The 27,121-nt window shown below is 37.9% G+C and overlaps 1 protein-coding gene across 11 annotated transcripts in view; it reads left to right on the forward strand.

Annotated features, from left to right (window-relative positions):
• BBX (BBX high mobility group box domain containing) overlaps positions 1–27,121 on the forward strand; it is a 278,723-nt gene that overhangs the window by 79,768 nt on the left and 171,834 nt on the right. The window contains exon 3 of one of the 11 annotated variants that reach the window (XM_044251312.1): positions 23,885–23,950. The exons of the other annotated variants lie outside the window; for them this stretch is intronic. The gene's annotated coding sequence lies outside the window, so the exon portion shown is untranslated. The remainder of the gene's footprint in view (positions 1–23,884; positions 23,951–27,121) is intronic. 11 annotated transcript variants of the gene reach the window in all.

A 27,121-nucleotide genomic window follows, 5' to 3' on the forward strand; every position in this document is an offset into this window, starting at 1 on the left:
AGATGCCCCTCTTTCCGAAATTTTAAATGTATGCTTCCCTTTTGATTACAAATACTGTTCAAGTCATTTCTTCTTACTTGCATTTTACTGTAAGCATTCAAGAGAATCCAAGCTGTGTGTGCCTTCAACACTTTGCTTAGAAAAAAGTTCATCCAAATGTCCAATTTCATTGGTCACAAGTTCTGTCTTCTATAAAATATGAGCACATGAACATAATCAGCTGCATCCTTTACTACTTTGTAGTAAGGATGGCCTTTCCTCCAGTTTCTAACAACATGTACCCCATTGCCATCTAAGTCTTCATCAGAATGGCCTTGAGTGTCCTGATTTCCACAAACATTCTGTTCAAGACCACTTAGGTATTCTTCAGGAAGTTTGAAGCTCGCTCTCTGTCTCTTCTCATCTCCTTCTGAGCCTTCACCAAAGTTGGTTGTAGTGCTCTGTTCCCAGTAAGGTAGGCTTTCTTCTAGCTGCACTTCAGAATTCTTCCAGCCTCTGCCCCTTACTCGGTTCCAAAGCTCTTTACGTTTGTAGGTATTTGTTGTGACAGTACCACACTTTTGGTACCAGTTTTCTGTCTTGGTCAGTTAAGGCTGCTGTGACAAAAAACACGGACCACAGGGCTTATGAACAGCAAACATGCATTTCTCACAGTTCTGGAGACTGCAAATTCAAGGTCACAGTCGTAGTTTGTGAATGACGAATCCTCTTACTAGGATAATTATTATTATTGTACTTCATATTTAAAAAGCTGTAAAAGAAAAAAAAATATTCCAAAGAAAATGAATGTCAAGTGTCTTCTTGAGTAGAGCCAAACCAAATATGTAGGACTTCTGTATTGAAATATATTGATTTATAGTTTTAGATATTCTCTTCCTAAGAATCTTAGAATTATTTGACTACTTTTATTAAAACACTTAAATTAGTTTTATTTGAAGTTTTGTAGGTGTCCCTTTCATTATTCAACAAGGACTTTCCCTCCTCAGAGCTCAGCAAAACCCATCTTGGAGAAAGTGATATCAAGAGCTGATGAGTAGATATTAGGAGGATTGGGCTGGGAGTGGTAGGAGGAAATGCAGAGACTCTGAGGTGAGGAAGAGCTGGATACCTAGGAGAAATGAGAAGAATCTAATATGGCTAGAGGTTAGTAAAGAGGTGAAAGGGTGGTATGCAGATGGAGATCAGAATATGTGGAATTTTGTATGCTTTGATAAAATTATGGCAAGCATTCATCGTGGGTAACGTTGGAAAATTTTCAGCTAGGGAGTAAGGTGTTTGGATTCAGATTTTGTAAAGATCAGTCTGATTGCCTCAGGAGGGATGCTTTTAAGGAAGGCACAATTGGGGATGCAGAAATCATTCAAGAGATTATTATGGGGGTAGCTTAAACCAGGTGGTGGCAGTGGGATGGGAAGAACTGGACCGATTGAGCGTGTGTATAGGATCCTGAATTAATGGTGTTTTATGATTGACTGGTTGTCTGTGTGAGACAGAGGAAACATTCAAGTGTTAGTTAACATCTGGGTACCTTGGATGATACAGTGACAACTGCCAAAACAGGGAAGGCCCCGAGAGAAGTAGATTTAGGGGCTGTGGAGAAAAGACAGGGTGTTTAAATGAACACATGTTGAGATTCAGGTGCTTCTAAAATACCTAGATTGAGATATTCATTTATCAGTACAATGTGTCTGGACTTTGGAAGAGAGGAATTGGCTTGAAATACAAATTTGGCAATCATTGGCATATGGTCATTGAAGCCTCCGGAATGAATGAGGTCACCTAAGCAGGAGTACGGAGTGAGAGCATAACCTGACATGGTAACCCTAACTCAAAGCCTTGCAGAGGAGACAGTCCACCCAAGGAATGAGAATAGGAAGGGGAAGCACACATTACTCACCTGCTTTTTGTTGTAGCTATTATTGTTGTTATTGTTCTATCAGCATTGCTTACTTTGTTAGCTAAGCTTTTTATTTTGAAATGATTGTAAAGTTATATGCAGTTATCAGAAATAATACACACTCCTTATCCATGTTCTGCCAGTGATCTTGAAAACTGTGGTAAATATCACAGAGTATTGTCATACATACAGCCATATGCAGAACATTTTTTCACCTCAGGAATTCCTCATGTTGCCGTTTTTGTAGTTCTACCTCCTTTATAACATCTTGCAATCACAAATCTGTTTTCCATTTCTCTAATTTTGTCATTTTAAGAATGTGACAGAAATAAAGCCGTTTAGTTCGTAGTCTTTTGAGATTAGTTTTTTTTTTACACTCAACAAGATTCTCCAGAGATTCATACAAGTTGTATTATTACTTCTTTTTTATTACTAAATAATACTCTGTGTTGTGGAGATACTACAGTTTATTTAACCACTCACCTGTTGAAAGATATCTGGGTTGTTTCCAGTTTGGGGCTATTATGAATAAAGCTCCTGTGAACATTCATGTACATGTTTTTATATGAATAAGTTTTTGTTTCTCCTGGATAAATGCCCAGGAATGCAATTGCCAGGCTATATGATAGTTGTGTATTTAGTTCTTAAAGAAACAGTCAAATGTTTTCCCAGAGTGTCTTTATTTTCATTCCTATCAGTAACATATGAATGATGTAGTTTTTCTGTAACTTTACCAGCATTTGGTGTTGTCTTTTTTTTTTTTTATTAAGCTGTTTCGATAGATGTATAGTGATACTCTCACATGATTTGAATTTGCACTTTGTTGGTGACTAATAATATTGAATACCTTTTCATGCGTTTACTTACCATTTATATCTGTGTTCTTTGGTGAAATGACTTTTCATGTCATTGCCCATTTCCCAATTGGATGTTGTGTTGTGTGTGTGTGTGTGTGTGTGTGTGTGTGTGTGTTTTAAACGGATGCATTTTGAGAGTTCTTCATATATTCTAGATGCTAGTTCTTTGTCAGTTACGTGGTTGGCATGTATTTTCTCTCAGTCTGTACCTTTTTAAAATTTCATCTTCATAGGGTCTTTGGCAGGGCAGCTGAATTTTGGTAGAGTTCATTCAACAATTTTATCTTTTGTGGATTGTGTTTTTGATGTCAAGTCCAAGCCATTAATTCTTTTCTAGCCTTAGATTCTAAGATTTTCTCATATCCTTTTTCTAAAAGTTTTAGAGTTCTGTCTTTTACATTTAAGTTCATCATTCATTGTGAGTTAATTTTTATAAGATATGTCCTATGTTGAAGTCCTTTTTCTTTGTGGATGTCCATCCCTCGATCTGTAGCTTTTTTGTCTTGGTCAAAATAAGATGGCATGTGTATATGGATTTCTTTCTGGATTTGCTTTCTCTTTCATTCATCTATGTGCCTGCCTCTCCATCAATCAATTCTTGATTAACTGCTATTGCTCTGTTAAATCTGAAATCACATAGATTGATTCCTCATACTTCATTCTTTTTCAAAATTATTTTAGCTGTTCTAATTCCTTTGCCTTTATATATAAAATATGGAACAGATTTGTTTATATCTATTATACCTACAAAAATTTTGTTGGGAATTTTTGGAAATCATGTTAAATCTATGCATCAGTTTGAGGAGAATTGATGCCTTTATTGTGTTTAGTGTTCCATTTCTTGAACACAGTAAGTTTCCTTATTTATTTACATCTTTGAATTTTTTCATCAACATTTAGTCAGCATACATATGTTGGACGTGTTTTATTAGTTTTACAAATTATTTCATTAAAAAAAAATCGGAAAGTGATATTGTGTTCTTTTTGCAGGGGGTGGGGGAAGGACAGAGGAAGAAAGGGAAAAAGAGAATCTTAAGCAGGCTCTACACCCAGCATGGGGATCGAGGTGGGGCTTGATCTCACAATCCTGAGATTATGACTTGAGCTGAAACCAAGAATTGGATGCTTACTGACTGAGTCACCCAGGCATTCCAGTGATACTGTATTCTTAATTTTGGTATCTACACATTTATTTCTAGTGTATACAAATTCTGATGTCCACATATTCAGTATTTATATATAAAGATATAATTGAATTTTGTACATTTAACTTGTATCTTTTGACCTTATAAACTTACTTACTCATTATAAAGTTGTTTTAGAAGTAGATTCCTTTGGATTTTCTACATAGACAACCATGGCATCTGCAAATAAGAATAATTTTATTTCTTCTTTTCAGATCTATTTGCTTTTTATTTTTCTTCCTTGACTTACTGCCCTTGATAAAACTTCGAGCACTAGAACTTTCAGTTCCTTTCTAGAAGTATTGCAGTAGTAGTAAGAGTAAATGAGAGTGGACATCCCTGCCTTGTTCCTGATGCTAGGAAAAAAAGCATTCAGTACTTTACTGGTACTACTTAAACTGAAAGTTATTTATAGATGCTCTTTATCAAGATGATGAAATTTCCCTCAGTTCCTCTTACTGAAACTTTTAATCATGAATCGATGTTGAATTTTGTTACTTTTTCTGAATCCGTGGATATGATCATATGATTTTTCTTCTGTTACCTGTTAATATGGTGGATTGCATTCATTGATTTTTGAATATTAAACTCTCCTTGCATTCCTGAAATAAGTCCCTGGTTATGTTGTAAAATTCTTTACATTGCTGAGTCTTTTCACCATTTTTTTTGGAAATTCTTGCATCTGTACTAATGGAGAGATATTGGTGTGTAGCTTTCTGTTTTGATACTTTCCCTGGTTTTGGTGTTAGAATAATTCCAAAATCATTTTTCTCTTTTCAGTTTCATTGATTTCTTTAATTTCTGCTTATATAAGTTTATTGTGACCTTATTTCTGTTCACGAGGTGAGAGTTTAAATTACTGATTTGTGAGATTTCCTTTTCCAAAAAGAAAAAAATTTAGTGCTACAGATTCCCCTCTAAGTACTACTTATGCTGTGTCCCCAAAATTTTTAAAGGCTGGATTTTCATTTTTGCTCAGTTCAGTGTAAAAAAAAGAAATTACCCGGGGTGCCTGGGTGGCTCAGTGGATTAAAGCCTCTGCCTTGGGCTCAGGTCATGATCCCAGGGTCCTGGGATTGAGCCCTGCATCTGCTCTCTGCTCAGCCGGGAGCCTGCTTCTTCCTCTCTCTCTCTCTGCCTACCTCTCTGCCTACTTGTGATCTCTGTCTACTTGTGATCTCGGTCTGTTAAATAAATAAATAAAATCTTTAAAAAAAAAAAAAAAGAAATTCCCTTGAGACTTCTGATCCATGGATTATTTATCAATATATTGTTTAGATTCTAAGTGTTAGGGATTTTTCCTGTTATCTTCTGTTAATGATTTTAAATTTTACTCCATTGTGATCAGAGAACACGTTCTTTAATATTTATGTTTTAAAAAATTTTTTCTATTGATGAACTTGTTTTATAGTCTAGCATGTAGGCTTGCTTGGTATGTATTACATGGGCTCCTGAAAAAGAATATGCATTCTTCTGTTGTTGGATCACATGTTCTGTAAGTGTCGGTTTGATCCTGTCGGTGGTCGTGGTGTGTTCTTGTATATCCTTTCTGATTTTTTTTCTCTAATTATCGCGTCAGTTGCTGAGAGGATTGTTAATGTCTTTCACTATCATTGTGGATTTATCTATGTCTCGTTTCATTTAAAGTTTTTACTTTACATATTTTACATACGCTATTAGTAAATACACATTTGGATTTCTGTATCTTCTTGGTGGTATGGCCCCTTGATTATGATGTAATGTCTCTGTCTGGTAATTTTCTTTGCTCTGAGGTCTACTTTTTCCAATTTATACAGCACTCTTGCTTTATTTTGATTACTATTTAATGGCATACCATTTTCATTTTTTAAAAAAGCTTTTATTTATTTATTTGAGAGCAAGAGTGTGCATGAGCAGGGGGAGGAGCAGAGCGGGGGGGACAAGCAAACCCCACATTGAGTGCAGAGCCTGACTCTAGACTCAATCTCAATGATCCTGAGATCATGACCTGAGCTGAAATCAAGAGTCTGATGCCCAATCAACTAAACACCCAGGTGTCCCCCATTTTCATTTTTTTTTTTACACTCAGCCTACCTTATTTATTTATTTAAGATTTTATTTATTTATTTTACAGACAGAGATCACAGGTAGGCAGAGAGGCAGGCAGAGAGAGAGGGGGAAGCAGGCTCCCCGCTACGGGGCTTGATCCCAGAATCCTGAGATCATGACCTGAGCCGAAGGCAGAGGCTTTAACCCACTGAGCCACCCAGGCGCCCCAGCCTACCTTATTTTTAAAGTGGATTTCTTACTGACAGCATATAGTTAGATCATGTTTTTTAACCATCCACTAACAATTTGTCCTTTTATTTAGTGCACTTACCTCCCTCTTATGTCCCTTTACTTTCTCCATCTACAATAAAATTGTCTTAAATACTTTACATACATTTAAAAACACATCAGACACTAGTATGTTTGTTTCCCCATGAAACATGATATAGAAAACTTGAGATGAAGGAAAGCCTATCGTATTTACCGTATCTTATCTTTATCATGTTATTTCTTTCTGATACTCCAAGGTTCTTGTTTTATCCTTTTTGTTTATTGAGCTTCTTTATTAGTTACTAATTTTGTTTAGATCTGCTGTTGAAAATTCAAGTTTTTCTTCATGTAATAATGTATTCTATTTTATTCTATTTCATTGTCCTTCCTAAAGGATTGTCACTGGATTTAGGATTCTAGGTTGATGGTTCTTTTCTTTTAGCACTTGGAAATGTGCCACTGTGTTCTGCTCTCATGGTTTCTGATGAGAAATCTGCTGTGATTTGAATCATTTTTCCACATGTAGGTAGGTTCTCTTTTCTCTCTCTCGGTGTGTTCAGGATTTGGGATGGAGGTAAGGAGATCGTTACTTTTCAGAAGTTTGACCATGAGGTGTCTTGCTTGGTATATATCTCTTGCCACATTTAGAAAGTTTTTAAACTATTATTTGAATACTTTTTCAGCCCTACCCTTTTTTATTGAATTGCAGTGACATATTTAGATCTTCGGTTATTATTCTGTAGATCCTGAGCTCTGTTTAATTTTTTCAGAAAATTTCTTTTGTTCAGATTGGATGATTTATGTTCAGTTTTTTCTTCTAGTTCATTTATTCCTTCCTTTTCACCCTGTGTTCTAGCTGTTGAGCTCATTCATTAAGGTTTTTATTTTGGTTGTTGGGTTTTTCAGCTCTAAAATTTCATTTGGTTCTTCTCTCTTATATCCTCTATTTCTTTGCTGAGATAATTTTGTTTTCCTTTGTTTCAGGCATGTTTGCAGCTGTTCATTGAAGCGTTTTTGTAAGGGTGCCTTAAAAATCTTTGTCAGATAATTCTAACCGCTCATTTTTTATTTACGATCTCATCTATTGATTGTCTTTTTTCATTCAAGTTGAGATATTTCTGGTTTTGATATGAGAGTGACTTTGGGTTGAAACCTGGATATTTTTGGCATTATGTTGTGAAACTGGATCTTATTAACCTGTTTAAGCTGACTTCCTCTGAGAGTGCTCTAGCTGGGGAAAGGATGGGACCATTTTATTGCTGGCAGATGGGAACAGAAGTCTGGGGTGTTCCCCAATTGGTCTCTACTGACACCTGAGGGAGGAAGGGGCTCCTTGGTATTTCGGGCACAGGTGGGACTTGTGACATGTCTCTCCCCCACCATAGGCCTGTGCCTTTATCACCCTAGCTTGAAGGGACAGGAGTGTCTCATTACTGCTTTACACATGGCCTCCACTGATAACCAAGGGCCGGAGTGGTGGAGTATCCTTGCTACAGTGGCCAAGTCCTGATATTCCACTAATACTCCTCTGATACCACCGCATGAGGGGAGGAGGGAAATATTTTACTGGTAGGTAAGGGATGGGAGTTCTCTGTCTGCATATGGTATCCACTAACTCTCCCTACGTGTCTTCCTCTGATCCCCCTTCATTGTTGGGGCTATGGTTCATCTTTACAGCCTTGCGAGGGTGGAAGTTCACGTTTTTCACTCAGCCTTAGCTGGCAGTGGTGGTATATGAGGCCAGTTTCTTATATCATTTTTGGCAGGTGGAGGGCAATTATTGTCTAAAAGTTTTCTGTCTTCCTTGGCTGCTCTTTTCCTGATGCTTTGGCTAGAGAGAGCGGACTTTTTTTGTCTGTGTCCCGTTGGCATTTTTGGGTTGCTGGCTTCTTCAGTTCCAAGTCTAGGATATGTGGGGCAAAATGAAAATCCAGGAATTCACCACAACATTGTTCTTGGGTTGTAAGTCCCTACCTAGCCTGCCTTTTTCCTGTTTGTTTCAGAGTTTTACAATTGTTTTATATATAATATCGAGTGCTTTTAATTGTACTTAGTGAGAGCATTAGGGGCAAGTATGTATGTACCATCTGGAAGTAGAATTCCTTCACCTGCTTTTCATTGTGGCAAAAAATAAATAAAAACTTTGTAGATGGTGTTATAGATGACGTTATGGAGAACATACCCTAGAATTTCAAGGAGAATAATAATAATTATTATTATATTTTCAAAAATTTTATTTATTTGATAGTGAGGGAGAGCGAGAGCACAAGCAGGGAGAGCAGCAGGCAGAGGGAGAGGGAGAAGCAGACTTCCTGCTGAGCAGGGAACGTGATTCAGGGCTCCATCCCAGGATCCTGGGATCATGACCTGAGCTGAAGGTGAACACTTAACCGACCAGCCCACCCCAGGTGCCCCTCACGGAGAGTTACTAACATTGGATTGGGTCTTCCAAAGACAGAGCGATTCTTACCTCTGGTAATTTAGTTATCGTTTAGCTTGAACACCTGAGTTGCTGCCTGGTGACTGACAGTGACACAGTGTTCTTTGATTTTCCTTCCATGTGCTATTTTAGTCTTGGTTTTGTATATGCAGTAGAGCAGGAAGCATATTGGGTAGGATTACACCTTTGTAAGTAATTTTCAGTTCTGATGTGGTTTAGGTGATTCTGCTTGCCTTTAGTCCAATGGGCCAAATGCCTTTTCATATCAGTAAATTGATAAAACTTATCTTTTATAAATGCTTTTAATCATAAATACTCCAGCAATTTTATTTTTCTCTCTTTTTTTAAACTTTGGGTTTTAAAATTTTTTTACTTTCTAGATGAACTGGCAGTAAAATTGGATTTTTGCACCATCCCATGAATTTAAAAACATGAATAGATTTGTATACAGTTTAGTGTTAAAATGTAGAAGCTTCATCACCTCAAAAACCTCCCTTAAGCTGTTTATTTGGAGTCGTATCCTCCCAACCCTAAACCCTGGCAACCATTATTCCTTTATTCAGTACTATAGTTTGGTCATTGGCTGCATTTAGTATAAATGGAATCACATGTTGTGTAACCTTTCTAGACTGGCTTCCTGTAATTGCTGATATTCATACAAATCATAGCAGTAGCCTATTCTTTTTTTTTTTTTTTAATTTGCTGAGTGATGTCCCGTTATATATGTGTGTGTATTACAGTTTACTTATTTGCCCATTGGGTTCTTTCCAATTTATAGCAGTTACAAATAAAGCCACTGTAAACATTAATATACAGAGCTTTGTGTGAGTATGTTTTGATTAGAGTGGGAATTGCATGGTTATATTATAAGTGTATGTTTATATAAGAAATGTCCAAACTGTTTCCTAGAGCAGCTGTACCATTTTATATCCCCCCTCCAAGTCCTGTCTTCCCATCCTTATCAAGAGTGTTTGCCTTTACTTGTTGGAGCATTTTCATAAAGCTTCTGTAATTTTTTTGTCAGGTAATTCCAATATCTGTATCATTTCAGAGTTGTTGTCTGCTGTCTTTTTCTATGGCCAGTTGAGATTTTTTCCTATTTCTTCATATGCTGACTAAGTTTGGATTTTATCATAAACATTTTGATTATTATGAGACATTGGGTCTTTTAAAAATTCTGTGGAAAACCTTGATATTTTGGTTTTAATAGGCAATCGATTCAGTTAACTTCAGGAGTAAGATTGCAGTTAACCCTCTGTGAATAGTGATTCCTAGGTCGGTTAGTTTTCAGAGCCTTGTCAGTGTTCTTTGGATCCTTCCTACTTAATTGCCACCCAGTGGCTAATCTGGGAAATGAGCAGTGCTCTATCCAGTAGTTTGTTCAGTTCTGAATGTCCATGTGTACTGTTTAGGGGCAGGTCCAAGCATGTGTAGCTTAGGGGGAGAGCAAGAGTTCAAGAACTCCTGTCTGCCATCTCCCACTTTTGTTTTGGTTCTCTGGTTGGGAAGATGAGGCTTTAGTTACTGAGCTCTCCTGTGCAATGCCCATGATTGTGCTCATGTCTGGGGATAAGTGGTGGGAGGATAAAGTGAGAACACAAGCAACAGGTCCCATTCTTGGGACCATTGTTCCTCTGGTGAGAAATGAAAGTTCCTCTTGCTCAGTTTTTGCTCATATGGGCTTCTGTTTTTGCTGCCTCCCTCTTCAATCACAGAAATGTTTGGGGTCCAGCACATGAGAAAATGGAGAAAATGGTACTTTTGTAATTTACTATTCTTCCTCTATTTCCCCGCTGCTTATAGCTGCAGTATACATCCTGTCCCAAGTTTTATAGCTACATTTAGTGAGACCGGCACGGTGGAGTATATTTGCTCCCTCTGACCGAGACTGGAATCCATTGGGTTTGCTTATCTTTTGGGCTTGAAATAATGGGAAGAGAAGAGGTAGGATCTAGGTTTTGTGGAGTCTGAAGGTCATACACCTTGGAAGTCCTCTTTAAGGAAAGGAATACAAGTTATGAATACAAAATTAGGCATAGTGTTTTGGATGGGGCTGTGAAAGTGAAGGGCCCTAAGGCTTCAACTTCAATGGCTTTAATAAAAACCTGACTATGGGATGTTTTTTACTCAGTTTTTCTCTTAATACCCCTAAAAATAAAAATACAACCTTTATTATCCCCGTCTTACAGATTTAAAAAAAAACAACAACACAGATTTAAAAGGTTAAGTAGTGCTGATATAAGGGACTTTAGAGCTCAGATTTTCTAATTCCAGAGTATATGGTATTTCTCCTACCAGTAGGACTTTATGAAATAAATAGATTAGAGATTAGGAAAGCCATATAGGCTCTTGGTTAAGAGCATAAGCTCAGAAGTCAGACTGCTGGGGTTCAGTTTTGGCTCTGCCACTGATTCTATATGACCTCAGCGGCATTCCCTAACCTTCCTTAACCTTCTTCCATATGTCTGTAAAATGGGGGTAGTAGAACTTACTTCGTAAGGTTGCTGTGAGGATTAAATGGTTAATGTAAAGCATTTCGAATAGCTTCTGGCATATAGTAACTGCTTTTCATCCACTATGTAGAACTGTGCATTCAAATAAATCAAATTTTATTTACTATATTTGCAGCCTTCTTTAGTTAGAAAAGTTAGAAGGCAAGGGGATTTTTTTCACTTAACGTATAAGTCATATTAGGTGTTTGGAACACCAGTTGAGAAATAGGTTACATATTATAAATTTATAATATTTTCACTTTTTTGTCAAGAAGAAATCATTGGTTTTTAAGCTTAGGGATGTTAATCTATCTAACAAGCAAAGCCAGAAGAAATGTTTTCTATGAGTGACTGGAAGATATGAACGATTTAGGTTAAATATTTTGGGGAAATGGCCAAATAATGCAGAAAGGTAGAATAGTTCAACAAAAAGAAGAATTATACCTTTTCCTACAGATAATGTCTTCTACACTCTCAGACTGTTTTGTAAAATGGAGACAGTAGTATCAATCTGTATTATGTTATTGAGTTGTAATGGTCATGAAATTTAAAACAATAAACATTTATTATCTCACAGTTTCCATGGGTCGGGAATTTGGGAGTGCCTTTACTTTGGGACTCTAGCTGCAGTCAAGGTGTTGGCTTCGGCTGCATCCATGAGAAGCCTTGACCAGGGCTGAAGTATCACGGCAGGGTGGTTCTCTTACATGCCTGGCAAGATTGTGTTACATGGGGTTCCTAACCACATAGACTTTTGCATATGACTCCTTGAGGTCCTGTAGCTGGTATCACTTGAGAGCAAGCAGGTGAATAGAGATGAAGGGAGTATTCAGTGTCTTTTATGACCTAGCCTCAGAATTCTCTTTCATTTTTTGCAGTACCGTAGTGGTCACACAGATCATCCCTGTTTAGTGTGGAAGGAGATGGCCATCATGGAGACTGGCAACCACCTTATCTTCTAAGATTACTTTAACACTTAAATGAGATTATTCAGGGGAAGCTTTTAGAAGCCCCTATGTGCTACATGCAATCCCTGTTTGATTACTGTGTTTTTCTACTGTTGATCAGTAGAAATCAGTTTCTAGCTGTTTCCCCAATACAGAGGAAGGCGTCTGTGTCTCTGTGAAAAAGAGATGTACACGGATAAGGAAAATCTTGGCCGTTCTTGGATTTATTTGTTCGCTTGTTTAGAAGCTATGTTGGTTTTCACTTAAGTATCAAGTGATAGTAGTGATTCGTGTGTGAGGGCAGAATATTGATAAATGCTATAAGCAAAAATTTTGACCCACAGTAAACTCATGAAATTACTTCCTAACACACGATCGAGGAAAATATTGGATTTCAAGTCTGATACATGCATTTTTTTATGTGTGATTATCACTAAACTTCTACTTTCCCGAAGGTTAAGCAGGTTCAAGATGACACTTACTAAATTATTTAGAAAATGATGTGTAAAAAAAACGTAGTGAAAAAGCATGAAGAGAACTCAAATGTTTTTCTTTAATGGAAATATATAAATATTTGGCCACTGGAGGGCTCCATATTTTAAAAGATTATATTGAAGAGATAGATGCTCGCTGTAACAATTTTAAGACAGTACAGAAAGATATAAAGGGCTCCATATTTTTTAGCAAAGATGTTAAATCAAATAGTTACTGATTATGAATAATTGTGTGTGTGTGTGTACAAGTAAATCATTGGTGTTGCTTCCTTTTTTTTTTTTTACATTGGAAGAAAACTAAAATATATTACATAAGTTCTTCAGAAATAAAATAGCTTACAACTCTGATGTCAAAATAAAAAACTAGTCATTTGAAGGTCCCTTAAAAAAAGAAGGTGAGACAGATTAAATACTTCTTTTCTAATCTCTTTCCTATATGTACTATTTTAAATGAGGAAACTTCTTGTTTTAGGATTCATTGAGATAATTTCCATTTAGGTTAACAAGCTCTACAGTTATCTCAGTGAATACTGTGACATCATTATTAAAATTGACTTTAGGAGGGATTTTGAAATTGAGCCAAAACCAAAAGTAAATGTGGCATAAAAAAGATGTCAATCACTGATTTGGTATTTAAATGATTTTATTTATTTATTTATTTGGCAGACAGAGATCACAAGTAGGCAGAGAGGCAGGCAGAGAGAGAGGGAGAAGCAGTCTCCCTGCCAAGGAGGATATGGGCCTGATCCCAGGACTCTGGGGTCATGACCTGAGCTGAAGGCAGAGGCTTTAACCCACTGAGCCACCCGGGCACCCCACTGGTTTTTAAAAAAATACTTCATATTAGCATTTCTTTGGCCCAGATGTGTAGTTTACATTGTTTTGCACTGAAATCTTAGGATCAGGATTTGTTTTCCGGTATTAAAGTAAAATGGAAACTTAAAAAATTGAGGAATTAGAAACACTTATAACAGGTATTGGTACCTGAGGACGTTATTTTTTTTTTTGTATATAAAGCTTCTAGATCGAAAACCACTGTGTTCCTCAAAAACAACAATTTTACTTCCTTGATCTTTCCCACTTGAAAGCAGTGTTTTGATTTCTTTATAATTGTGAAGTGTTTACTTTTTAAATGTTTGATCTGAGCTCAGGGAAGCTTTCAGTTTCTAGAATAGTTCAGCATTTTTTTCCCCTGATAAGATGTGGGTTTCTTTGTACTGAGCTCGCAGAGTTGAGGCTGTGGGTTTTGGATGATCTGAGTAGTTAAATTCCCCAGTTAGTCAGTAGTCTTGTCCCTTAGCACCTCCTCTTCACAAAGGAAGCTGTAGTACAAATTAATTGCTAATGAGGAGGAAACAAACTGAAACCAAAATGAAACAAAAACAAATGACTTTTATACCTGTTCGTTTGAAAACTGTCCAGGATCTGTGAATATATAAATCCTTAGTGATTTCTACGTAGAAGGACCAACTATAAATGTAGGGACAAAGATACCAAAAAATCATGAAGGGTATTAGTTCCCAGGTTAGTACTAATTGTTATGCACATGATAGTGAGCATCATTATGGAATGATGTTTAAAAAAATAAAATTAATTTATTAATTGCCAAGTGTCAAATGGTCAAACTGTCAAATGAGGCGGTTTCACAGCAGGTAATACACCTCTCCCTCTCCCTTTGCCTATCCTGCCCACCACCCATTCCCACTGCTCATTGGAATGTTGAAGATAATGAACAGTATCATTAACTTTGAGGCATGAGCTACAGTTTTGTTTTTTTTTTTTTCTAGAAACATACCGCTTAGCGTCTAATGTATTTTATCTATTTAAATAGTAATCATAGCATGTATCTGATTGTAGTCAACTGGGCATGTAGAGAAATTCTGCCCTTCTACTCTTGTAGCCACAGAATGCATCCTTAATAATAGCTATGTTGCAAAACATGTTTTAAGCTGAAAGATAATGGGAGAGAACATGGGATAGAGAATGACTGACACCCGCCACATTATCTCCTCATCTCCTTGTTTCTGCCTCATGAATTTGAAAACAGCTTTCATTGCTTGTGTTGAGAAACTTTCTTCCACTGCTTTTTTCACACAGATCCATTCATACATAAGGAATAAACTGGTAAGATGCCTATCAAGGTAGAGGTGCAGTCTTAGTATAAAAGAGAGTAAGTCTAACTGTTCTGATTGTTACCTGTGACCATTTTAGCCTGATGCTTTTAACTACTTGAGCCCACCAGTGCTATCAGCTTTTAATGCCTAATTTATATCATCCAGTCCTAATAAAATAAGAAAACTTAAAAATTAAAAAAGAGGAGTGCCTGGCTGGCTCAGTCAGTAGAGCATGGGACTCTTGATCTCGGAGTTGTGAATTTGACCCCCACGATGGGTGTAAAGATTACTTATAAAATGAAAATATTTTTTAAAATGTATATATAGATTACTCAGTCTCTGTATGTGTGTGTGTATATGTATGTGTGTGTACATACATAGTTGTTCTCATACCTGGCTGTAGCTTTGAATCAATCACCCAGGAAGCATTCAGTATTATGGATGCCTGACATCACCACTGCACAGTATTCTCACTTAAGTGGTTTAGGGTAGAAAGTGGCTGTGTATCTGCATTTTTTCAAAAAAGATTTATTTATTTCACACACACACACACACACACACACACACACAGTGGGAGAGAGAGAGAGAGATCACAAGTAGGCAGAGAGGCAGGCAGAAGGGGGAGGGGAGCAGGCTCCCCTCTGAGCTGAGAGCCGGATGCGGGGCTGGATCCCAGGACCCTGAGATCATAACCTGAGCCTTAACCCACTGAGCCACCCAGGTGTCCCTGTGCATCTGCATTTTTAAAAGTTATTTGTGTTTTGTTGTCTGGGTTGAAAGTGATTGATTTGAAAGGAAATTGTACTGTGGAAACTTTATAAGGCCCCTACAAGTTCTGATTCAGCAAATTTCTTAGAGTAAATACAGCTACATTTTATATTTGAATGTACTCTCTCCCCACTACCCAGCCCTGAAGAAACCAGCAAACCTGGTGTTTCTTTGGTTGCTGGCACTGCCTAAATGATTTTGAACCGAATCACACATTTCTGGGGTGAGGAGCCAGGAAAGTGATGCTGGATTTTCAGATAGGGTTGACCCAGTCCTGATGAGTTTGTCATTTCTGTCACCTACCAAAGCAGTCAGCTTATGTTTCTTTTTTAAACCAGTTCGGATAGAAAATAGAGGGGCGTCTGGCTGGCTGGGTTAGGTCAGTAGAGCATGCAACTCTTGATCTCTGGGTTGTGAGTTAGAACCCCATGCTGTGGGGAGAGGTTATTTAAAACAAAAAAAGGGGGGCGGACATAATTCTGTGAGTGAAATATGCTTCGGTATATAGTAAGCTTTTGAAATATGGGGGATTTTCAGTGTAAGGAAAAGTTGTAGAACAGAATACACTACAGGCAGGCTGTAGCATGCTCTGTAGGGAGTAGGAAAGTTCAGAGTTAGCAGGTCCTGAGGGCAGGTCACACCAGCTCCTGCAGATATTCCTCCGTGGCAGTTGGGTCAGGGTAGTGATCTCTGAGCCTTCTCTCGTTACTCTTTCCATAGTGTTGAGCTGAAGGAACTGTTGAGCGATCAGGCTGTGAGGGTGCCCTGAGATTTCCGTCTTCAGCCTCTGTTCTTATTCTCAGATGACCTCTCTCATCTAGACCATAGGATTGACCTGTATGTATCTGGATGATTCACACCTTCTGCTGTCTGCTCAGCTGTTTCTCGTTTATTCCACGGAACACTCCATGTAAAAGAAAAGAGGATAAGCTGGATCTTATCCAACTAGAGCAAAGTGTTTAGCTACCTTCTCACTCATAACCACCTGGACACTCAGCTTTTCCATGATAGTAGGGTATTACCACCTTGTCACTGCTTGGGCCTCTGAGCCCTTGGGCTCATTTTTGGGCTCATCCCCCATTTCACTCTGTTGAGTGTTGCCTCAGCAGACTGTTGCCTAATCACATCTACCTCACAAAGGGCCCAGCAAGCAGTGCTGATAGTGAGCCACTTGGATGAAAATAGTGAAGATACTTCGCTAAAAGAAAGAATGAAATAGTCACCATAGAATTTCTGTGCAGTGGGAGAAAGTTAAGTGTTTCGGCAAAAAAAACTAGTTTCAAATGAGTCTCCTGGCTTAGGGTATCTAGTTTTTAAGCAAGTATTGTGTTTGATTCATAGTATAAATTTTATTCTCCCATGTTTGGGCTAAAACCACTTTCCTTGCTTAGATTTAGCTTTAAAACAAGCAAGCAAACAAGCAAATAGAAAGGAAGAGTTAATAACAAGGCAAGTTTAGGGATTCTGTTTTGTTTTTAAACATTTTTTTTTTTTCTTTTTAAGCAGGTGTCTCTTGCATATAAATATTACAAGTGCTTGCATTTCTTCTTGGTATTTGTGCATTATCCATAGCAGTCTCTGACATTTCAATCCCAGATCATTTTTCCTTAGCTACCAAAGACCATTTTCCTCCTCGCCACTTGCTGCCTATCTGACCTGTACCTATAAATTATAAAATTTACTTTTAACCATAATAAATATCAGTAGTAGTTATTTAAAATTTTATGTATTTAAAAACTTTTCAAGTTATTCTTGCATATATCCTATCATTTTAAGAAAAATTGATTTATGGGAAGACATCCTTTGCTCCTTTGCTCAGTTCCATACTGAATTGAGAATGGTTTTCAAATTACTTCATCTGGTTGCCTTCCATTAGCACTGGCAGTCAAGAGCTGGCTAACCTGCCCCTATTACAGATCTAGCAGGAACCTATCATGGAGTCTTAGAAATGCTTTTTTACCTATTTTTAGTCCCTTTCACTTTTTGGAGGTACCTAGGTATATCTACCCATTATAAGTTTATTTTTACTGAGGAAATAAAATTTGAAAATTTAGGGTTGAGGAAGTTTGTGTTTTGCTCTTATGTTAGATATTTGGGGTAATCTTCAGAGAAGGCTTAACAAATAAAAATGTTTGGTTACAAAAAGAACTCACCGGGTAGGTACCAGAGTAGTTATCTGTACAGTGGAAGTTTAACTGAAAGGTAATGTCCTCTGGCAGGGAACAATGGCAAGCTCCCTCAAGAAGTCAATTACAAGGTTTGTTAATTCTACCAAAATATTAACCTCATGATCTTCAGTCCCAGAATGCCTTCTCCACCCTGCAAGTTCAGCTAAAAATATGCTGAAAAGCGAATTTCCTAAGGTAATGAAATAAAAATGTGGACCTAAATCTGTAAGATACAAATTAGAAAATAAGATCCCTAGTCAAACGTGACTATCTGACAAATTCTTTGCTCTCTAAAATTAGTAGCCTAGTCTTTTGGGATATTAATAAAATAATGATTAAAAAATGTACATAGAGAAACCTTGTGGTTAAATGATTTACCCATCTGATAATTTTTACTCTGATAATGTATTTTTCTTACCTAAGAGGTTGATGAATGTAACTGTAGCTATTGGTGGCTCTGTCTTCTTAATATATAAAAAAGGGAAAAATTTATTTTTACCAGTTACTGTAAATTTTTTATAAATTTGAATGTCGAAGTGTTTTGGGTTACATAGAACAGTTCCGTAAATATAGATAATAATTACTTTTACTTTGGGGCGCCTGGGTGGCTCAGTGGGTTAAGCTGCTGCCTTCGGCTCAGGTCATGATCTCAGGGTCCTGGGATCGAGTCCCGCATCGGGCTCTCTGCTCAGCAGGGAACCTGCTTCCCTCTCTCTCTCTCTACCTGCCTCTCCGTCTACTTGTGATTTCTCTCTGTCAAATAAATAAATAAAATTAAAAAAAAAATTACTTTTACTTTGAATTTCTTAGAATAATCAGTTTTAGTTCCTTGTTACAATATGAGCATATAGCTTAGCAGGTTATAATTGAATTATATTAATATTAAATCTTTATATGAAAAGTGTTTTAATTAGAAACATGTGATCAGTATTTAGTTTTTTAAACAGTTTGACTAGCACTCATTGTGATTTATAGTGCGAATAACTAAACTTTCCTTCGTGATATTATTGCAATAGCACTTCGGGCAGTTGGAGCAAGGGATAGAGCTCTGGTTGTTGGCCCTCATGACTGTTGGGTGTAATGAATTTCAAGCCTCATGGCTTCCAGCTGTCATTTCTTTGATTTTAGAAACCTAGAGAATCTTGGAATGCTTGGATCTTAGACTAAGGCATAGAGAGCAGCCTTCAGTGCCCTGTGTGAATCCCCATGCAGGAACTCCTACTTAAGTTTCTGCTTGAACATCTCCATTGATGGAAAAATATCCAAGAGGAACTCACTTTGCTTTTTGACAGATCTGACAGAAAGTGTTTCCTCATACTGAACACCCCTAACTGCCTCCTAGAAACATCTGTTAATTGATTACAGTTTTAAACTCTGAAACCACCCAATAAAATTATATTTGATGCCTCTTCCTTATGAGATCCCAAAAGGATATGAAAACAGCACTTCTTTTCCAGAGTAACATTTTCATTTCCTTCAGCCATTCTGACCCCAGCAGGGTTGCTCAGCCTCTGTCCATAATCTGGGAGTGATTTGGCCCAAGGGAAGTTTGGGTTCTTTCTGTCCTCACCTGATACAGACAATACTGGGTAGAGTGGACTCTCGTCCTTTCTTGCTGAACTGCGTAGTTCTTCTTTTTGAGTACTTCACACTGGTGACTTACTTTGTAGTGTCATTTTACATGCTTTTTAGTTAAGACATGCCTCATTCTCTACTTTCAGAATTTTATTTGTTACAATTGATGCTACTAAGTGTAGACTACAGGTGTTAATTTTTCTGTGATGTAAACAAAGATGGCAGTGCTTACTAATAAATCTGTGGACAGGCTTTCATGTAACCTGCCTACTTTTATTACTCTGCATTTAGAGATATTTTTACTTAAATTTAATAGTGCTGCCTGTTAGCATTCAGATTTTACTTCTCAGTTAATATTGTCATATTCTCAGTCATTCATGTAAGAGCGGGTTTTGATGTGGAGGTTGATAGAGTGACACTCTCTGGTCCCTGTGGAAAGGTGAAGAGTCCTTTGGGGGAGAGGAGATCCGTGAGGAAAGTTGGAAGACACCAGACCTCAGCTTTAATTTTGCTTAGGATGGATTCTATAGTACTTTTCTTCTAATTTTAAACATTCATGTCACGTGTAAGCAAACAGTTCTGCGTGTTAGATTCTTTGCCTAGTAGTTGAATGTTCATGGGACAGAAACTGAGGTGTTTGTTGAAACTTGACAGTGAAATTTAGATGGTTACAGCTGCCTTGTAGTCTTCCGAAACATGTCATAAGGTATGTTGGTTTTGTCAGGTTTACCTTAGCCTTATCATTTCCATCTCTCTTCCTGCCCTAACTCCCACCATACTCTTTTCCAAGAGTTAAGTGACCCCAGATCAGGGTGGTGGTGAAGATGTGATGGGCGAAGAGTTGACACAACTCCGTTTTGCTCTGAAAAAGAAACATAGCTCAGAAAAATTCTGATACGAATTCTCATACTGGAACTTCAAAAGAGAGTTCCCTTTTAATAGTGTCTGTCTTCTCACTCTACCTCAGTTTATCTGATGTGCCCTTCCCAGTTCTGTGTAAAAATAGCACACATTCAGTCTCCGTAGGCACATTAAAATGGTTGCTTTGGAGGGAGGAAGGGGAGTGGGAGTGGAATATGGAATGAAAGGAACCTAACTAGTTAATTAAAATCATCTTTTTTTCTAGCAGCAGTGTTGAACTTTGTTGCGGGTTTTATGATAATCTGTGAAGTTTCAAATCTATTCAAGTCTGTATCTTAGACTGTATCTTGAAGATTTCCCAAATTCATCATACAAAACTCTTGATGCCAACTAGATTAACTGAAGATTATGAATTACATGGCAGATCAGAATATATAATCACAGCATATTACTATTCTTCCAGTTACTGTTCACCCGTGGAGTTGAGTTTTTTAATTCAAATTGAAGTTGAGTTTTAACTGCATTGTTGAATCAGGTTTTTGACATTTCTGAAAAATATAAAAGCATTTTTGATACAGCTAATGTTTAGAAGTTTATCCTAGGTCTGAATTTACATTTAAATGATACTGCTTTCCTTGTGTTTGTCTTACCTTCAAAGTAGGAAACAAGTACTTACGTTGTTGCTTTTTAAATTGTAGCAAACTCTCTGGGATCCAGGTAACCATAGAACTCAGTACTTTGAAGTTTAGAGTTTTGGTTGTATGTGTATGTTCATAGATGAGCACATTACATATTTATGCTCAACTTTTATGAAAGAGGCCTGGGTCAGATAAGCTGATATGAGAGATTTTGTGAAGAAAATAATTTACAGGATATTATATGACACCCAACTCTTTGATTCTTTTTTTTTTTTTTTAATCCTTTGGTTCTTTATTGACTATGACCATCTATAAAAGTAATAATTCAAGTTACGAAGAAGATTTGCTTTAGAAAATTGTATTCAGCAGAGTTTTGGTGTCATATTTTAATTCTTCAAAAATTGTTTATTTTTTTTCTCAGAACTGTGAATGGTAACTATCACAAAGCAAAACACTATTCCCAACTATTCCATGTTATGTTTACCCCCTACTCCTAAATCAAAATACATAACTCTAGGCATAAAAAATGAATTGTGTACCACTATGTACTTAAGTATAAAGCACACACAACAAATTTCAAGATGTTGGGAATGCGCTCAGAATTGGTTTTAGAAGTCATGTTAACGGGGTGCCTGGGTGGCTCAGTGGGTTGGGCCTCTGCTTTTGGCTCAGGTCATGATCTCAGTGTCCTGGAATCGAGCCCCACATCGGGCTCTCTGCCCAGCGCGGAGCCTGCTTTCCCCCACCCCCTTGCCTGCCTCTCTGCCTACCTGTGACCTCTCTCTGTCAAATAAATAAAATCTTAAAAAAAAGAAAAAAGTCACATTAACATTCACCGGTTTTTCAGTGTTTTTGTTGAAACCGGGATCTTTTCTTTTCTTTTTTTTTTTTTAAAGATTTTATTTATTTATTTGACAGAAATCACAAGTAGGCAGAGAGGCAGGCAGAGAGAGAGAGGAGGAAGCAGGCTCCCCACTGAGCAGAGAGCCCAATGCGGGACTCGATCCCAGGACCCTGAGACCATGACCTGAGTCAAAGGCAGCGGCCCAACCCACTGAGCCACCCAGGTGCCCCGAAACCGGGATCTTTTCTTAACAGGAGATCTAAATTGAAAGAGAACTTGATGTTGTAGGAGTATAGACTGAAAATTTAAACATGTCTATTTTGAATGTCATAGTGTGCCAAAAAATTGGAATTAGTTTGTTGAAATTAAGATTTGAAATAAAGTAAGATAAATCAGTGCTCTCTTTCATTTCTTTTCAGGAGATGCATATGTGGTCCAGTACTTTTATGTTCTTTTTCTCTTCCTGCAACAAATGTAAACCATTCTACTTTCTTTTCTCCTTTACTTCAAGTGCTAGTAAGAGCGTAACACATTTGTGTTCATTTGTGTATTGTGCCCGGAGTCAGGTTTTGTACCCATTTCTCACCCAATCACAGTGTCCAAGTAGGTAGAAGAAGCTGACTGGCAGGCCTGGGTGATCTTTCTATTCCTGAAACTTGGATGGAAAATCGATCAGTCCCACACAGGGGATTTTCTCACAGACTATGGGAGCAAAGAGAAATATTTTCCCCAAAATCAGAGGGCTTTTACTGGAAAATAGGAGCTACATGTATACTGGGTGGGGAAATACATTTATGTGTATTATAATCTACTTGAGAAATGCCAGTATAGGAAAATGCACTTTTGTGGCTGATTATTTTCTCATCTTAAAAAGGCTTTGACAATGAGTTTCCTTTTTAGCTTGGAAAGTTACGATTTTGTTAATTATAAAAAAGTTACGGGTTCCTGGGTGGTTCAGTCATTTAAATGTCTGCCTTCTGCTGGGCTCATGATCACAGGGTCCTGGGATCGAGTCCTAAGGGCTCTCTGCTCAGTGGGGAGCCTCCTTCTCTCTCTCTTCAGTCTCTCTCACTCTTGCTCTCTCTAAAATAAATAAATGAAATCTTCAAAAAAATTTATTAAAAAGTTAAAATTTCAAAATATTTATGACTTTTGTGAACCTTGGCTACTACTGATGTGTCTAGGGCACTGCAGGTTACGCCGTTCACTCCTCACCTTATAACGCATGTCATCGTGGGCCCCTGGGGTTGTAGACTGCTGAGCTCTGAAGGGTTGCTATACTGGAGTTCGTGACAAAGGAGTCCTTTGCGTCTACCAGTGGGAATATCTGGAGAGTCATTTTCTTTAATTTTTTTTGAATTGGCATAACTTGAACCAAATATTTCATATTACTTTAAATACTGACCACCAAAGGAGCAGTAGCAACTAATACAGAGGCATTTACTGGGCCTTAGTGACCGGTGGAGCATTTGTACTGTACAGAGATCATTGTGGTAGGGCATGTGCTTAGTTTTAATGGAGGGCATAATTTTAATTGGTACTAGGTGTTTCTTGTGTGAGTGAGCATATTTAAAGGGGAATTACTGTTTATATATTTTCAACTGTTGTCTTGTTACTTTTAGTCAGGATTTAATTTTTTTAAAGATTATATTTATTTATTAGAGAGAGAAAGGGAGAGCCAGAGAAGGGCAGAGGGGGAAGGAGAGAGATTCCCCACTGAGCACAGAGCCTGAGGTGGGGCTCCATCTCAGCATCCTTAGATTATGACCTGAGCTAAAACCAAGAGTCAGATGCTTAACCAACTGAGCCACCCAGGCACCCCCACAGTATTTAATTTTAATATTGTTAGAATGAAGTATACTGACATTCACAGTTTTTAAAGTTTAATAAAGTATTTTTTTAGGGCAGTTTTAGGTTCGCCACAAAAATGAGTGGAAAATAAAGAGTTCCCATAGACTGCCTTCCTCCACACATACGTAAACCAACTTTTCACTCCAAGGTATTTTATGAGAATATTTAGAAATGCAAAGAGGGCGCCTGGGTGGCTCAGTGGGTTAAGCCGCTGCCTTCGGCTCGGGTCATGATCTCAGGGTCCTGGGATCGAGTCCCGCGTCGGGCTCTCTGCACAGTAGGGGAATCTCTCTCCTTCTCCCTCTGCCCGCTTCCTTCTCTCTCTGCCTGCCTGTCTGCCTACTTGTGATCTCTCTCTGTCAAATAAATAAATAAAATCTTTAAAAAAAAAGAAATGCAAAGAGATATTTTGCATGCTCATTTCTATACCTAAAAAATGTCGTTCTCTGCCTTCAGACTAGGAAGGGGAAAGTGTTCCAGAGCCAAGAAACCTTCTCTGACCCTCTAACCCTGATTGGAAAGGTAGGCCTTATTTTATGATCCTTTTCTAGGTAGACATTGGTGCTCTGAGAACTGCAGGAAGAATGAGGATCTAATGTTACCTGCTCTGGAGCATCCTGCTGGTCTATTGATGGCAAACCAGACCCCTCGTTCTGGCCTACCTCTGACTCTAGCTTGCTGTGGTCCAGAAGGTGAATTAAGTGGACTCCAGCTCTTGTACATCTCCAGCGTTCTGTGATTCCATGAATTACTGGAATCTCTACTGGGGAATGACATCACATCCTGCGGGGTTAGCAGAGGCGAGGAGGGCGAAAAGCACTGTGGAGACCTGGGGTACTTACTGGTCACAAAATAGCTGAATGCCTTTTGTCCAGTCACTTAACTTTTTTGGGTTTGTCCTGGTTTCAGCAGTGAAAATGTTGTGATTCACCTTCACAGTTTCCCTCCAAGGAAAGTTTCTTGAATCTTTCTGACTTAAAGTAACTACTGTGTAGTATGTGTCCCAGGAGCAACTGCTTTGTTGACAAATAACTTTTAATAATAACTTCTAAATAACTTTGTTGATAAAGTAGAGTGTATTGAAACTGTGGATTACTTTTGGGCAGATTCTTTTGTATCTTCATATCAGGAATATTCCTGAAATTAACATATCTGGACCAGCATCTTTCTGTAATTAAGCTATTTGCTAGATATACATTAAGGTTCTTAAAAGGGACAGGGACTCTTTCTTGAATAGTACAGCTTAAAGAAAAAAAGATAATGTAAATTTCAAAAGAAATGTTTATTTTATTTTTATTTTTAAATTTTTTTAGATTTAATTAATTTATTTGTCAGAGAGAGACAGAGAAGAGAGAGAGCACAAGCCCGGGGAGTGGCAGGCAGACAGAGAAGCAGGCTCTCCTCTGAGCAAGGAGCCCAATGTGGAACTGGATCCCAGGACCCTTGGAGCCAAAGACAGATGTTTAACTGACTGAGCACCCAGGCATCCTAGAAGTGTGCATTTTAATAACATATACACAGTTTTATTATATTTTTTACTTCATTGAATTATGGAATTTAATTAATTAATTAATTCAGGAAAAAAGGGAAAGACCAGTGACTTTTACTTCAAACAGGATATTTTCCATTTTAAGTTAATGTAAATTGCAAATGACTGACTTCCTTTTTTTTAATCGATTGGTTTTGGACTAAATTGTTTAAGTAAATGTGATTTTCTGTATATTGTCAATTATTGGTGGAGTGAAAGTAGGTTAAATGAACCCTTTCTTACTTCAAAGGGACAAGGTGGTCCTGAGGTTTGTCCAGTGGGTTTTATTCACAGAACTCCTGCCTGAAGGTTCAGGCTAATTCCTAAAGTGTGTAGGCCAGGGTTTATTTGGTCTAACCCACGTAAAGCATAGGCATGATATCCCGCAGGGCCGGGATTATCCTAACCTGATATTTTCCAGCTCAGTGCTCAGTGGCTTCATAGAGCTAATGAATCTTCCCAAAGTACCTGGGAGTTCCCTGTTGGTATTCCTGATGTAGCTGCTGGCAAGCATGTTTTTTAAACTCTTCCTGGAAGTGAAACTCCTTCTGCCTTAAATGTGCAATTTCCTCTGTCTGAGAAGGTCAAAGGCAAGTTTATATAGTTCACAAGAGTATAAAAGAGGCATTCAGTGCTTCCCTGCCAAGCCAGTTGACGGGACTAATGCCTACTCATTTTCCACCTCTACTTAAGGGAACTGCAGAAATTCATGGTTCCACTGTGGTCCCTGAAACAACAATCGTATGGCAAATGAGCATTATAATAAAATATCCATATTATCAAATCAGCTAATGTACCTCGAAATTGGTAGGAGTAAAAAGTGGCTGCTCAGACTGTCAGAGTTAAACATATGTTCAAACCACCTAAATTAAAACAAAATGTACAGTGAAACCCCACTGGAAAAACTAGCAATTCACTTAGCATCCAAACGCTGAGAATATTCAAGGCAAATTTCAGTGCTTTCACAATGTAACTCTATTACATGACTTTCTACCATTTAGTTTTAACTCCAGTGAGATTACTAACATTTATTGAGCATGTACTATATGTCAGGCCCTTAGTATTTATATTTTAATCATAATTGAAGGCAACCTAAGTTTAGAGGTGGAGGGATTATCTTCATTTTGCAGGTGAGGAATGGAGACAGAGTCCCAGGAATTGCCCCACAATTACACAGTAGTAAACGGTGGATGCAGGGTTTGGCCCTGAGGTTCGTGTGCTTTGCAGAACACCATGCTGCTAACTGTACTCTGTTCTCTGAGACAGTGGAGAGAAAAAATGAGCAAATTGCATGAATTTTTCATTTGCCTATATTTCATGTTCCACTTTCTGATGTGAAGTCACAGCCCTCCAGCCAGATCTGCTTCCTCTCCCTTCTGGTGTGCTTTCCCCCATGTGCCTGTAACACCCCCCTCCATCTCCTCTCTCCTCGGGTGCTGTAGGTTCCAGCTTGATTCATCTTCTGCATAAAGATGACCTTGTTCATCCTAACTTTTTCCAGTTCTTGGTTTACCATTTCAACATATATTTCTCTTATTATTTAATGTGTGTGTGTGCCTGTGTGTGAGACAGAGGGAGTGAGTATGATCACCCAAGTAGATCATCAGCTTTTAAAAAACAGCAACTCTTATGCTTTCCTTTTGCAGTGTTAATACATGGTGGCCATTCATAATTTCTCAGGCTGTAAAGGGTTCTGTCATTTGCATGTCTGTGCTATTGGCACATAGGCAGGTGATAGTTTTTAAAGCAGCATTTTTTTAAATTGGTCAGTATTGAGTGCTGAAAGAGAGAGGAGTTCCAAGTCTTTCATCTTATTATAGGAGGCCCGTGTTAAATAATGATTGCTAGAATTTTTGGTTTCTGCCTCTAGTGTTTTCTAACAGCTTACTCTGGAGTCCAAACAGATGGACAAATCTGTAATGACTTAGTAGTTTGGTTTACTGTTACATATCTAGAGAACTTTTACTTTGCCTTTATTATTGTGTTTAAGATGTCTTAACAGAAAGGCTCTGGGTCCTAAGGAGATGCAAGAGTGGGGGTGGGAAGGTGACAAAGGTACTTTCAGTATGTATTTTCTTTTAAGAGATTTCCATTTTCAGTGTAGCTGACACTTGTAATATCTGTTAAAGATTGGTGCCTGTCCAGAATGCCTGTGAAATAGCTGT

The sequence above is a fragment of the Neovison vison genome, chromosome 6 (genome assembly GCF_020171115.1).
Source record: "Neovison vison isolate M4711 chromosome 6, ASM_NN_V1, whole genome shotgun sequence".
NCBI classification, from domain to species: Eukaryota; Metazoa; Chordata; class Mammalia; order Carnivora; family Mustelidae; genus Neogale; species Neogale vison.